Genomic DNA, 13234 nt, shown 5'->3' on the forward strand with positions numbered 1-13234 from the left:
ATCTATCTATCTATCTATCTATCTATCTATCTATCTATCTATCTATCATCTATCTATCTCTTACTTTCTATCTTTCTTTCTATGTCTGTTCATCTATCTATCTATCTATCTATCTTCCCCATTGGATTTTGAGCTGTCTTAAATTTCTATTTATATCTCCAGCATTTAACACAGTCCAAAATAAGTGCTTAATAGAGATTTTTAAAATTAATTTCATTGATCTATGTATTACATAGTTTCTCTGGGAAAATTATTCTAAATTCTAAACCACTAACATGGAAGCTTGTTCTGGGGGCTGGAATCAAGAGACAATGTGGTCACTGACATTTTAGAAGTGTTCTGCTTTCCGTTAAATCACAAAATTCTTGTAATCTTGTTCCTAATCTTCTGATTATTAAAGACAACAAATTATAGTTAGAACAAGGGAGGAAAGAAAGGGTATGGAATAATACTCCTCTAAAGTGGGTCAAGCCTTTGGTACTTTGCACACATTAGCAATATTGTTTTTTTCCTGATGATATGGAAATATCTTCTGTTGTAGTTGGTAAAAATAACAGATATTTCTAAATGCTTCTGGAAGTTAAAATGATGGTGTTCTTGCAGAGGTGGTAGGCTATAGGTATGGAATATTGCATAAATTGTCCAAAACAATTCCTATATTGATTATTTTTTGCTAAATGGTTTTCCATTTCCTTCCTCCTAATGCCCCAATTCCAACTCTTTCAAAAATCTTGTTGTCAGGAATGACTTCCTTGGGAGGGAGGAAAGGAAAGATGTGTTTGGAAATGATGGTTATGATGTAAAAAAAAAACAAGAAGACAATAAAATAAGTTGGGATTTTCTTAGTCAAGGTACTCAAAGCCAGAGAAAATCTCTTTCCTCCTGAATGTCACCAGTGGAGATGAAAGAAAAAAAAGTATCATGACCTTAGAGTCATTTTGCCCTCTTCCCTGAAAACACCAAACTCATTAGTCTTCTAGTGTTAAAAGACAAATCAAAACAAAACAGAAAAGTTAAGATATGTCAGGTCATTTCATTCATTCACTACATATTCATCTGTCTTTCATTACAAGAGGAACTGTGAGAAATGCAAAGAAGTTCAGGACTTGGTCCCTGCCCTTAGGAATCAAAGTCTAGTTGGTGAGACAAGACATACACACAGAGAGAATGAAAGAGTTTTGATGATTTAATGATGGAGGTTATGGCATTATATACATACAGAGGTTAATGATATCCACAAACAAGAGAAGACACAAAACCACAGAATTTCTGCATTAGAAGTAGCCATCTGGTCTACCTTCGACATTTTAAAAAGTATCCCTTTGCAAGAATTCTTGACAACTGGCCACCCACCTTTTATCTGAATATTTCCATGACTTCTCCCTCCTTAATCAACCCAGTTCTGTTTAGAAGACTGCTGATTGATAGGAAGTTCCGCCTTTACATCAAGCTTAAATCTACCTCATTCCAACAGTCTCACATGACTCTTGGTTCTGCCCACTGGGGCTATGTTGAACAAGACTAAATATTCATCCACAGGACAATCCTTCAAATATTCAAAGATGGCCATGATATGCCAATCCTCAGTCTTCTTTCAGCCAGGCTAAACAGCCCCATTTCCTTCAGCCAGTGCTCAGAGGACCTGAATTTGAGAACCTTCACCAGTCTGGTTGCAGTTTTCTAGAGGTTCTCCATCATATAAGAATTTTTCCTTGACCATGGTGTCCAGAACAGACCAAGGTCAAGTGTAGAGCTGCTGTAACCTCCTTAGATCTTGCTATTCTCCTTTGTCACTAGACAGTCATGGATTCTCTAGGTACCAAATGAAGTCCACAGAACATAAATGCTTCAGGAGAGGGGGATGAATGATTCCTCTTACAAATGTGGTGAGGAAGATTTGCAGCCAGTGCAGTTATCTCCTTGAAGTAAGAGGCAGGATGAGACTTTGCATTTCAAGAGCAGGCCCTGGGGAGAGTTCAATAAAGTGAAGCAGAACCTTCAGAGGCCATGGTTTGTCCTATGTAATGAAAGGGAACTTTCACTTAGAATCTGAGATGTGGAAGATAACTTGAAAATCATTCAAACTGACAAAGGAGGAAGCCAGAATTTAGCAGGACAAGATATTTCCCATAGATATTAATGAAAGATTTGGGACTAGACACCAGGACTCCTGTCTCCCAGTCCAGTGCTTTTCCTACTCAGCCATTCTTCCCCTGATCTTTAATGAATAGTTACTTTGAAAAGTTGGGAACTCAACGTTCTTTAATGGAGACACTTCAATTTGCATCCTTGGAAATGTTCAGATGGAAGGCATTTAGAAGTGCATCCGTGGGCTTACTTTCTAAGGGGTTTTCTTTTCTTCCTAGATTCATTACTGAATCTTTTTATGTTCACTCTGATTCAGATTCATGTAATACAAGTAGAGAATAGTTAAGATTTAAGTAAGATAAATGTTGGGAATCCTTTTGGACTGGGCATAGTCAGGAGAGGCATAGTGTCCTAAATGCTTCATTCCATAAAATGCAGGAAAGTGGTTGTAAACTACTACAAAGTCAAATACTTGGAAAGGCTCAGAATGCACTTGGAATGGAAATTTTCTTTTTGATTTTTAAATCAGACCTGTGATATAATCAGTGTCTGAAGCTGATTACCAGACATTCGCTTAGAGCATTGAGAAGTTAAGAGACTTTCCCAGAGTCACCCAGACAATATGGGGGAAAAAGTGGAACTTAAATCCAGATCCAGCAAATCCAATGCTAGCTCTCTACCCACTTTGCTAAGAGAAAGAGAGAGAGAGAGGGAGAGAGAGAGAGAGAGAGAGAGAGAGAGAGAGAGAGAGACAGAGACAGAGAGACAGAGACAGAGACAGAGAAATATTGATAGATATTGATATAGGTAAATAGATGTCAATATATAGGTTATATGTGTACATGCATATATATGTATATACATATACAAATAATTTGAATCTGATGACAATGGAATAGAGGTTTGATTGTTTATATTTATAATATATATGTGTGTGTGTGTGTGTACACACATATATCTCTATCTATAAAATATACCTCCTATGTATAACCAATGACACCTCCAATCCATTATCCCTAGATGTGGACTGTTTATATGATTAGAAGGGAAAGGTCACTTGACTGAACAATCAGAAAACCTCAACTGGACCCCAAAGCTTCCTGACTTTGTGAACTTGGGCGAGTCCCTTTAGCTCTCTCTCAACCTGAATAAAGTTGTTGGGGACAGACAATGATCCATGTACTTCTGATGTCACAGTGTTTTGTGAGGAAAGCTTTGTGGAACCCTTCACCTGTTAGAAGAATGGATGCTCTTCAGCATCCAGTGAAGAACATTTAGAAAGTGGGCCCTCTGAAGCAGGCCCTGTGCCAGATTGGCAAGGGCTCCAAAGAGGCCAATTTGGGTAGGAGCTTTCCCAACATCTGCAGCTCCTGAATGATGGCTAGGCCAGAGGTAGGGTCTGCAGGTGTGTTTTCATTGCCATGCTGGGGTGGGGATCTCCTTAGTCTGACAACTGGGATACTGAGAAATTCAGTGAGGTGTCACACAGACAACAGCATGTGCCAGTGACAGGATTTGAGTTCAGTTCCTCCAACCTCCTTGATTAGATCTTGATCCATTAGTTACTGTCCTATGACAACAGAAAATTAATAAGTAGGCACCCCTTTGTAGGACCCATAGCTTCTCTTTCTTCTTCATTTGTAAAATAGGAAAGACTATCCACTAATTTCATATCAATCAAATTAACCTGAATTTTTAAAGAAAAGATTTGAAGTATAAATTACTGAGTCAAATATAAAAAATATATTTTGAGTGTTAACCATTGACTTTTGTGTTAAAATTTGAAGGACATGTTTATTTTTGGTACTCTGAGAGTCAGTCGTGCATGGTAGATTGGGGCCTGCCTAGTAGTCAAGAGGGGTAGAGGGGTGTATGGGGAGGTGTGAGGGCTGCTCACCCACCTTTGGTACATCCATCTTCAGCCAACTCTCACCTATGCCTCTAAGAAGCCATAGCATGTGCAGTGGCTACACCCTGGTAAAATAGCTTGGCCCATTGAGGGGCCTCAAACCAATTGGTGAGTTAGGAAAATATCTACACCTACCTGGGAAGATTTCCCTTTGTGGAATGGGTGAATGTGAACAATCTTTCCCAACCACCACGAAGGAGGCTGAAGCGGGTGCTGTGGAGTGCTTGTAATGCGGTCCGCCATCATTGACACCAAGGTCATCCAGCCATCACCAGTCATCCTGACTTTGTCTTCCCACTGGACTCTGATGATTCTGGAAGAGAAAGTGAGGCTGATGACTTTGTGTAACTCTGCCTTGAATCCAACTCCAATGTAAGTGGAAACATTACCCTATGATGTCATTGGTCTTCTGAAAACAGGCTGAGGCGCAGTCAAGGACGTAGCTTTCAGGCTTCCTTCTGAGTCACACTAGCTGGGAGACTACGGACAAGCTGCTGAATCTCTAAATGCCCCCAGGCAAATCTCGAATTTTATAAATGACGAGTTGATAATCTACATTAGTGAATAGAATATCCACACAATAGAGTTCCCTAAATTGGCTATCTCCACCTTTCCCAATCAGAAAATAAAAGTATTCCCCATGATCTAAGTTTTAAAAAAAGCCTCCTAGAACATTAAGTCCAGACCCCTCATTCTACAAGTAAGGAAACAGAGGCCTCAACAGATAAAGTAACTTCCCCAGAGTAGTAAATGCAAGACTCTGAAATGAAACCCTAGTGTTTTGGCTCCCAAACTGCATTTAATCTTTCCATTGTACATCAAGGGGCAAAGGGAAGGAGTTCAAGCTGCCTGGAGTATATGGAGGAGCCTTGGATATCCTGGGCACTTTAAATTCCTTAAGGAATAAAGGCTGTAGCCACTGCCCCACAAGCATGTGCAGGAGACGAATGATTGGGAAAGGGAAATTACAGGGGTGTGTATTTACATTTCAGTGCTCTCTTTCCTTTTCTCCACTTTTAAATACTTTCCTCTTTGCTCTCAGAATGTAGAAATGGACCAAATTTGAAATAAATAGAAAACAGAACAAATATAATTAAAATAAAGGTTCAGACTATAAATATACCAGAGGAAAGAGGTCCTGGGCATAAGTAGGAGCCCTGGCAAAAATCATATTTTAAACCCCCAAATATCACCTGCCTTTCTCCAAGATAAAATGTTTACAGAGATTAAATCTGGTTTAAAAAGGCAGCCTTGAGGGATGGCATGGGCCTTTGAGGACCAGAGAGGAGAATAGTCACTCAAATGGAATTTATTAAGTGCCTTCTATGTGCCAAGAGGCAGGGGTAAGAAAGGCAAATGGCAGGTGCTCATCTTTAGGGAGTGCCTACTTGAATGGGGGAGGGGAAGGAGCAAGCAATTCGCTCTATAGGAAGAAGCCTTGTGCAGATAAATGGGAAACCATCTCAGAGGAAAAGCACAAGGAGGCAGGAAGACTGGAAAAGACTTCCTGAAAAAGGCAGGACTTTAGCAGGGATCTCAAGGCACCTAAGAGACAGAGATGAGGAGGGAGAGAACATCCCTAGTCAGGAGAAGGAATCAAACAACCAGGAAGCCATTGTCATTGGATGAAGAGTATATGGAAGTAATATGTTCAAAGACTGGAAAGGTGGGAGGGGGTCAGGTTCTGAAGGGCTTCGAATGCCAAATAAGATTTTCTATTTGACAATGGCCAGGATGGGGAAACACTGAAGTTTACTGCGTGGGCATGTGACATGATCAGATCTGCGCCTCAGGAATAGCACTCTGACAGCTGAGTGGAAGATGGTCTGAAGTAGGGAGAGACTTGAAGGAAGGAGCCCTACCCTCAGGCTATCGCAATGGTCCAGGCATCAGATGAGGTCAGGTGCCCGCATTGTGGCAGGATCAAGTGGGAGAAGGAGGAGTATTTGAGAGATGGTGTGAAAGGAGGAGGAGAAGGAGGAGGAGGAAGAGGAGGAAGGAGAGGAGGAGGAGGAGGGAGGAGCTTGTCTTGAGGACAGAGGTAGGATTTAGAGACTTGCTGCCTACATGGAAGCCTCAGGACTATTTCACCATCAATTGGTTGAGTATATCCTTACCTCCTGTCCACTGTCTCTATGAGTCTCCACCCACAGCCTACAGTGAGTCTAAAAGTACAGGGATGGGCAATTATCCTGGTTCTCATTATCCTGGGGCCAGTTATGGTCAAAGTCAATTTTTTTTTCCAGTGTCACTTTAGAGAAATATCCTCAATTTTAAGAACCTTAGAAATAAGCTAAAGGCAAAGGACTTAAAATAAACCAACTTTGCTAATACATATCCACAAATAATATCCAGGTAATACACACAAAAAAAGTTCATGACATTATTAAGGTTCATGTTGCTTCAAAGTTTCCCAGGGCAATGAGTAGACTAAATGATTTAATCTGTGTATCAAATAATTTTAAATTGCAAGATATAGATCAGACATTCTACATTGGTCTAAATACAGGTCATATTCCTCCCTCCTTCTTCCCTTAAATCTGGTTTAACACCTAGGGACAGTTTGCACTTTTTCTCTTAATATCATAGACCATAACCATCAGCAGGGCAATCAGGGTTTTGTCCCAAGGTGCAGACACTTAGGGGAGAATGTGTCCTCCCTGTGGTAACCACCATCTGTCTTCCACTTGGCCTTGTGCCCCCATCTCTGCTGCCTAATGCTGCCAAGTGGTACGGTCAGTTTGCTGGTACTAATATTCCTCTCCAGCTCCTGGGAGGGCAGGGATCAGAATGCCCCGTTTCTTCCCATTGCTAGATTCTTTGTCAGAGCATTCTCTCCTATCTCCCATCCCAACTGTTTGCTTTCTTCCAAATTAGATGCAACTGCTTCCAGCTACGGATCAGTTACAGCTTTGATCTCCCCTCAAGATGCAGTCACAGAGGCAATCTGTGTACTCACAATCCTGCTCACACTCTTGGAAGTCCCCTTATGAGATTCCTCTGCTGTTGGTGCTGGAAATGAAGCGAAGCTAATCTCTGGCTTCTCTGAAACTTCCTGCAGTGACTTCTAGCTTAAACTCTTTAGGGAAAGGGATCTCACAGCAATGACCATGAACTCCCCATCCCTTCTCATGCCTTCTTTCCTTGATGTTGGGATGGGCAACAAGTATTGGGTGGTGGTGATGAAGTCTTGGAACTCTCCCTCTCCAAAGGGTAGGCACTTGGTCAGCAGTCTTAACATCCCATTTGCAAATAGAGGAGCCAAGATTGAAATGACCATTGGAACCATGATTTATGAGCTAGAATGGGACATAGATCGATGGGATTTAGAACCATGAGAATGAAAACAGGTCAGAAGGGCCAACTCTTGACTCTGAGGCAAGAGGAGGCTTTTAAAGTTTGTAAACTGGGTGAGGGGTAGAAATGGAGTGAAAGAAATGAACCTTGGGATAAAAAAGCAAGAGATCTGAACTGTGTTCATTTTTTTCAGCATTTTCAGAAAGACGAACTTCTTATATTTGTGACTGTTTGAGATTTCCTACATTTCTGGTTCCCCTTTGAACTTCCTGTGATTCCTTATATTTGTGTTCATTATAGACATTTTATTTGTTTTTAACATAAATATACTTCTTCCACATGGACCAGCATCATTGTTTTTGTTTATTTTTCTAGATAGGGTAATTCTGTAGTAGTATGGCTTAGTGGACAGAATGATGATCCGAATATCGGTTCCTACTTCTGGTACCTATTGTCTGGGAGACCCTGGGCAAATGATTCAGCATTGATTATTCACCTACTGTGTATGAGGGACTATGGTAAGCATGCAAAGATAAAAGTGAAAAAGCTTCATCCACTGAGTTTCCATTTAATCTCTCAATATCTTAGAAAACTTAGATTATAAATTGAACAGGAAGTCATGTTTTGCTTTGACAGAGGGGATTTCCTCACCAGGAGCCCTACACCAAGCAAATTATAGGTTTAGCAAAAAAGAGGAAAAAAACCAACCCTCAAAACTTGGCCTATTTTTTTATACCTCTTAGGGAAGTTATACTAATTAGAAGAGAACAAAGAATATAGAGTCAAAGAGAGCTTCAGATAAGGGTAAGATAAGGTCACAGCTCAGTTGAGGATGGTCTTCACTGCTGGGAAGTCTCCTCTTTATAACCTCTAGGATTATATGCCCTGGGTATCAGGATCCATGTTGGGTGTCAGTTGCCTGCCTATCTGTGGACCCAGAGAAATCTTCTGCCTGCCATTCACAAAGTCTGGACTTGCACTTCCCAAAAGACTCTCTGCAGATCCTCCAACCATCTCCTAGGCAGTCCTTTCTCCTTCCTGCAGGTATGCAAGGGCATGGTTCAACATTATCTCAGACAATTAGGGCTCAATTCTCCTTTCACTTACATATAGAAAAAAGGGTCATCCCTCAGAAATATAACCCAGGCTTGGGTGGAAATGGGATGACATATGTATTCATAATTTTTTCTTTGACAAATATGTCAGTTTTGGAGTTTCTACAAAACCACATGGTATGGAGGGAGAAGCACTGGCTTAGGAGTCAGAAGTCTTGGGTTTGAATTACAGGGCTGCCACTGACTGTCTACATGGACTTGGGCCAATGGCTGTACTCCTCTGAGGCTATCCTGGCTTATCTGGAAAAAGATGATAAAAATGCTTGTGCCACCTACCTCACAGGGCTATTGAGCAAAATACTTTGTAAGCAATAAAACACTCCTACAAGCATGGTCTATCTCTATCATATTTGAGCACATTCAATATTCAGAGCAATGCAATAAAATGAGAATTCTAGATTAACAGTTGGAAGGGATTTAGGATGGTGTTGCGAACAAATGACACATTTTACAGATAAAACTGGGGCTTGTAGTGATTGTGGCTAAAGGTGAAAGACCAAAGGTTACACAGACAGTAAAAAAGCTGGAGAGCTGAGATCCTTTGACTCCAAAGCTAGTAGTCATTTTTGTTAGAAAGGAAGACTCAGGTAGGTGATTCTAATTCCAATGATAACCAGTTGCCCATCACTTCAATCAAAATTATGTTGAGAGTGCCTGTTTGTTTTGAGTCAGAGTAATTGGCATTCACTTGGATTTGAGGTGGAAATGTTCCCATCCCAAAGTGACCTCTAAAGGAAGAGATGTGGGATACCCTGCCAATGCCCTTCACTCCTAGTTTTTCTTTCAAAACCTAAGAAAATCAGCACCTTCTATGCAAAATCTCTAGGCTCTTCAATTCCACAAAAGAAATGAAATCTTGTTAGATTTGTAAAAGAATCTGAAAGGAAGTTGCCTCAGAAGGCAGTACCTTCAGGAGTTTATCTAATATAAATACCTTCAATGGTTAAAAAGCAATCAGAGAAATACTTGGCAAGAATGGCATTTTACTTTTGGTTTTATAATTAAAAAAATAGGACATCTATATATCAGCGTGGTTTGAGCTGTGCTCTGGGATGGTCAGCTGCTCTCACAGATTTCATGAGCTAGCTTTTCTTGGGTTCATTATTCCTCCCAAGCTACATGAATAGCTGTGAAAGAGAAATGACTGATCCCAGATCACACCACTTTCTTCATTGAAGAGAAGGGCCAATTCTTCCCTTTCAAAAATGAAAAACATTTGCTTTCAGATGTTAAGATACTTACATATTTCCTCTGATCTGAGATCTCCTAGATGCAGATGTTTTATTTTCCTCTAACAAATCAGATGACTATACATCCTCACCTATCATATTGCCCTATAATGATCCATGCAGGTCCACCAAGCATGGGGGGTCTTCTAGCTGTCTTCACGTTGAATGGATACAGATGGAATATGTGGACTATCCACTGCATATCCCTTGTTCTTGCTTCATAACTGACCTGACTCATTTCCAGACATACGCATCTCTGACAATATGCTGTGCACTACATTTCCTGTCTGATTCCACTGTCCAGTCTATGACTATGCTATGTAGTTGAATATAACTTATGCAATAACCACAAGCATTCCTATAGCCCTTTAAGGTTTGCAAAGTTAATTTTCCTGTGCTATCTCATTTAATCCTTTCAACCACCCCCTGAGGTAGGTGCTACTGTTATCCTTGTTGTATAGATTAGGAAACCAAGGCTGAGGGACATTAAATGGCTTGTCCAGGGTCACACAGATAAGCAAATGTCAGAGGTTGAATTCAATCTCAAGTCTTCCTGTGCCTAGCACTGTGCCACCTAGCTCTATCTAAATACAGATAATGAATTTAGATGTAGATATTATTATAGATTTAGCTATAGATATGATGTAAATCTAAATATAGATAATGCATCTGTCTTTTTATTGAGAGTTATGGATGTATGTCTAATTGTGACTGTGGATTGGAGTTGTTTTGTTAGTAAGAATCTTTCTGCACCATATCTCTGGCACCCATCCTTTTTACCCTGAAACACTCTTCCTCCATGCTGTTACTCCTCCCCTGTTGGTGAATGTCTCCTATGGGCTCCATTTTTTTTTTTTGCTTTTTTTCCAGAGGGGGGAAGGCAGGGCAATTGGGGTTAAGTGACTTGCCCAAGGTCTCACGGCTAGTAAGTGTTAAGTGTCTGAGGCCAAATTTGAACACAGGTCCTCCTGACTCCAGGGCCAGTGCACCACCTAGTTCCCTCCCTCGGGGAGCTTCATTTTGGAGAGGGGCCCTGGCTTACTAACCTTCCGTCCCCTCCCAGCTGTGCTTCTAACTTTCCTGGCTTTGATACCATCTTCTCCTGTCACCCCTTCCCCCTTTTAGCTCATGTGTATGTTTTGTGTGTGTGTGTGTGTGTGTGTGTATGTGCATGCATGTGTTGTCTTCCCCATTAGAATGTAAGCCACTTAAGGGCATCAATTGTCTTTGTTTTATCTTGTCTTGGTACCACCAGCACTTAGTACATTTGCTGGCAATGGTAAGTGCATGTTCCCTTGACTTCCCATCCTCCTGGGAGTGAAGCCACCTTCCCCAGATTGTCCCTTGTAAACCCCGGGTATGATTTTTCCCTTAGTTACCACCCTCCAGTCTCCTCTGCTCGTGATGTGGCACTATGAATTTGTCCAAGTAGGAAGGGAAATATGATGAAGGCTAACTGCCTCAGAGGGACTTAGGGACCAAATTTCGACTCATCTCCCTTAGAATCTCACTATTTATTTCACTCATCCTTTGCCCAGGGGAATCCATTTCAGGTCAGATTTACATGCTTAGTATTTTCCCTGCTTTGCAAGAGATTGATAACATACCCTCAGTGAAATCTCTTTGGTACCCCAACAACTGCAAAAGCGAGTCTTCTCCTCTCAGTCTCCACGGTGACCATAGCCTCTCTTGATGGCTGCTTTTTCTCTTTCCCAAGGACATAGGAAGATATGAATACAACGAGTGCTCTCTCACAGACACAGGTTCCTTTTTTTGTTTTTTGAGAACTCGACCAATGCAGAAAGGAAACAGACCTTTTTATAAAACAAGAAAAGCAAAGTAGGTTCACATATAGCTAGGATACAGGGTCGTAGGAGTTCTACCCATGCTGTCCTTGGAAACAAGGGAACAGAAACAGTCTTCCTCCTTTTCATCCAGGCATTGTGTGCCCTGCAAGTTCATGGTCATAAAAGCTGCCACAGGAGCCGTGCAGCCTTAGGTGAGAGCCTGCTTCCCAGCTTCACCCTCTGAGCTGAGAAACAGACACAGCATCCTATCCTGACTGCAATGCTCCTTTCTCTTGTTTCTTATATTTTTGCTCTCATTCTCTTTCAGGATTAGCAATGAGGGGAATTACATTTTCTTGGTGAAATCACATTCCTCAGTCATCCTTTCATAAGAATAAACTAATGATTTCTGACCACTCCTGGCTGCCAGCAGTTTTCAAACTTTGGGGCGGGGGTGGGGAGGAGAGAAGCGAGTGTCGTACATATGTTTCTGAAGCAGACGCTCGAGAGATACAATGAACTGGACGGACCTAGAGCTGAATAAAAAGAGGACAGCTGGCTGAATCGCCTTTGAGAAAGTTCATGGAGCTTCTCCCTGAAACAAAGGCCCAGTTTTTCAGCTCAGTATTCCTCTGATGACCACTTTAGGTCACCGAATGCCACAATCTTTAAAGGATTCAAGTTGCAAGTCACTCTGTGGGGAGGTATGGGGCAGGCATGAGTAGACAGGAGCAGATTATTGAGAAAGAATTCCCAGAAGGTTTGCAGATCAGCTCAGAAAGTTGGATTCTTCTTCATGTTAAAAGACTAAAAAGCATGTTCTAGCTTCCTGCTCCAGTACTACAGGGATGAACATAATGTTTTCAGCTGGAATATGAGAGTAACAAGTGGCCCCAAGAATAGCCCTGTGGCAAGGAAGGCTGGCATCAAGCATTGGATGTGGGACCTTGGCTAAGCCACCTACCCTCTTGGTGTTGGAGGCAAATAACTCTTGAGAACTATAAGTTTCAATGCAGCTACTGATACGCATTGCAGAGGGGATGTCTTCGTCATGCGTTCCCTCTAACACTGTCCATGATTTACAGATGTTACATCATGCTTTAAGGTTTGCAAAGCACGTTGCCTATATTATTTCATTTGAGACTCACATTGCTCAATTATACCCATTTTACAGATGAGGAAACTGAAGCTGGAAGAGGTTAGGTGACTTGCCAAGGTCACATAGCTAGTAAGTGTCTAAGGCAGGATTTGAACACAGGTCTTTATGACTTCAAATTCAGTGGTCTTATACCAATAAGTTCTGTTATAGCAGATCTTGTTTCAGTGGTATTCATTTGCATACTTTAAAATTACATTTGGGGTTCAGATTGTCTTTTTTCTACTTGTCACTGAACTCCTTGAAAGAAAGAACCATAGAATGACCAGAGTGACATAACTCAGAATCAGAGGTGACTTCTGAAGTCATCTGGTTCAATGTGCACCTGGTCTAGAATTCCTTCTTCAGTATCAGTGACGAGATGTCCAGTCTTGGCTTTACAACCTCCAGGGAGAAGGATCCCTTATAGCCTAGAGGAATCCCATTCTGCTTCAGTTCCAGTGTTACAGAACCAGAGATTTAGAAGAGTCTTTAAAGACCACTCAGGTCAGCTGGTAAACCTTGTAGTCAAGGTCCCAAATGAATGGTCAACCAACATTGGACTGAAGGGGGCCCTGAGTACCTGCCAAAGGAGTCTGCTGCACTTTGGATAGCTCTAATAGGAACATTTTCCTTAAATTGAGCCTCAGTTTGCCTGTTGGAAAATTCCACCT

At 41.4% G+C, this 13234-nt stretch overlaps 1 long non-coding RNA gene across 2 annotated transcripts in view; it reads right to left on the reverse strand.

Annotated features, from left to right (window-relative positions):
• LOC138157700 (uncharacterized) overlaps positions 1-13234 on the reverse strand; it is a 71955-nt gene that overhangs the window by 13072 nt on the left and 45649 nt on the right. The window contains exons 2-4 of one of the 2 annotated variants that reach the window (XR_011167435.1): positions 11246-11452; positions 4133-4310; positions 1182-2017 (exon numbers count right to left, since the gene is read on the reverse strand). This is a non-coding gene — a long non-coding RNA (uncharacterized lncRNA). Of the gene's footprint in view, positions 1-1181; positions 2018-4132; positions 4311-11245; positions 11453-13234 lie in introns of those variants that run through there. The other variant, XR_011167436.1, reaches the window with a different exon arrangement.

This window comes from Petaurus breviceps, unplaced genomic scaffold, assembly GCF_028583685.1.
Source record: "Petaurus breviceps papuanus isolate PSGF00001 unplaced genomic scaffold, PetGlider_PUasm1.0 173, whole genome shotgun sequence".
Classification (NCBI taxonomy): Eukaryota; Metazoa; Chordata; class Mammalia; order Diprotodontia; family Petauridae; genus Petaurus; species Petaurus breviceps.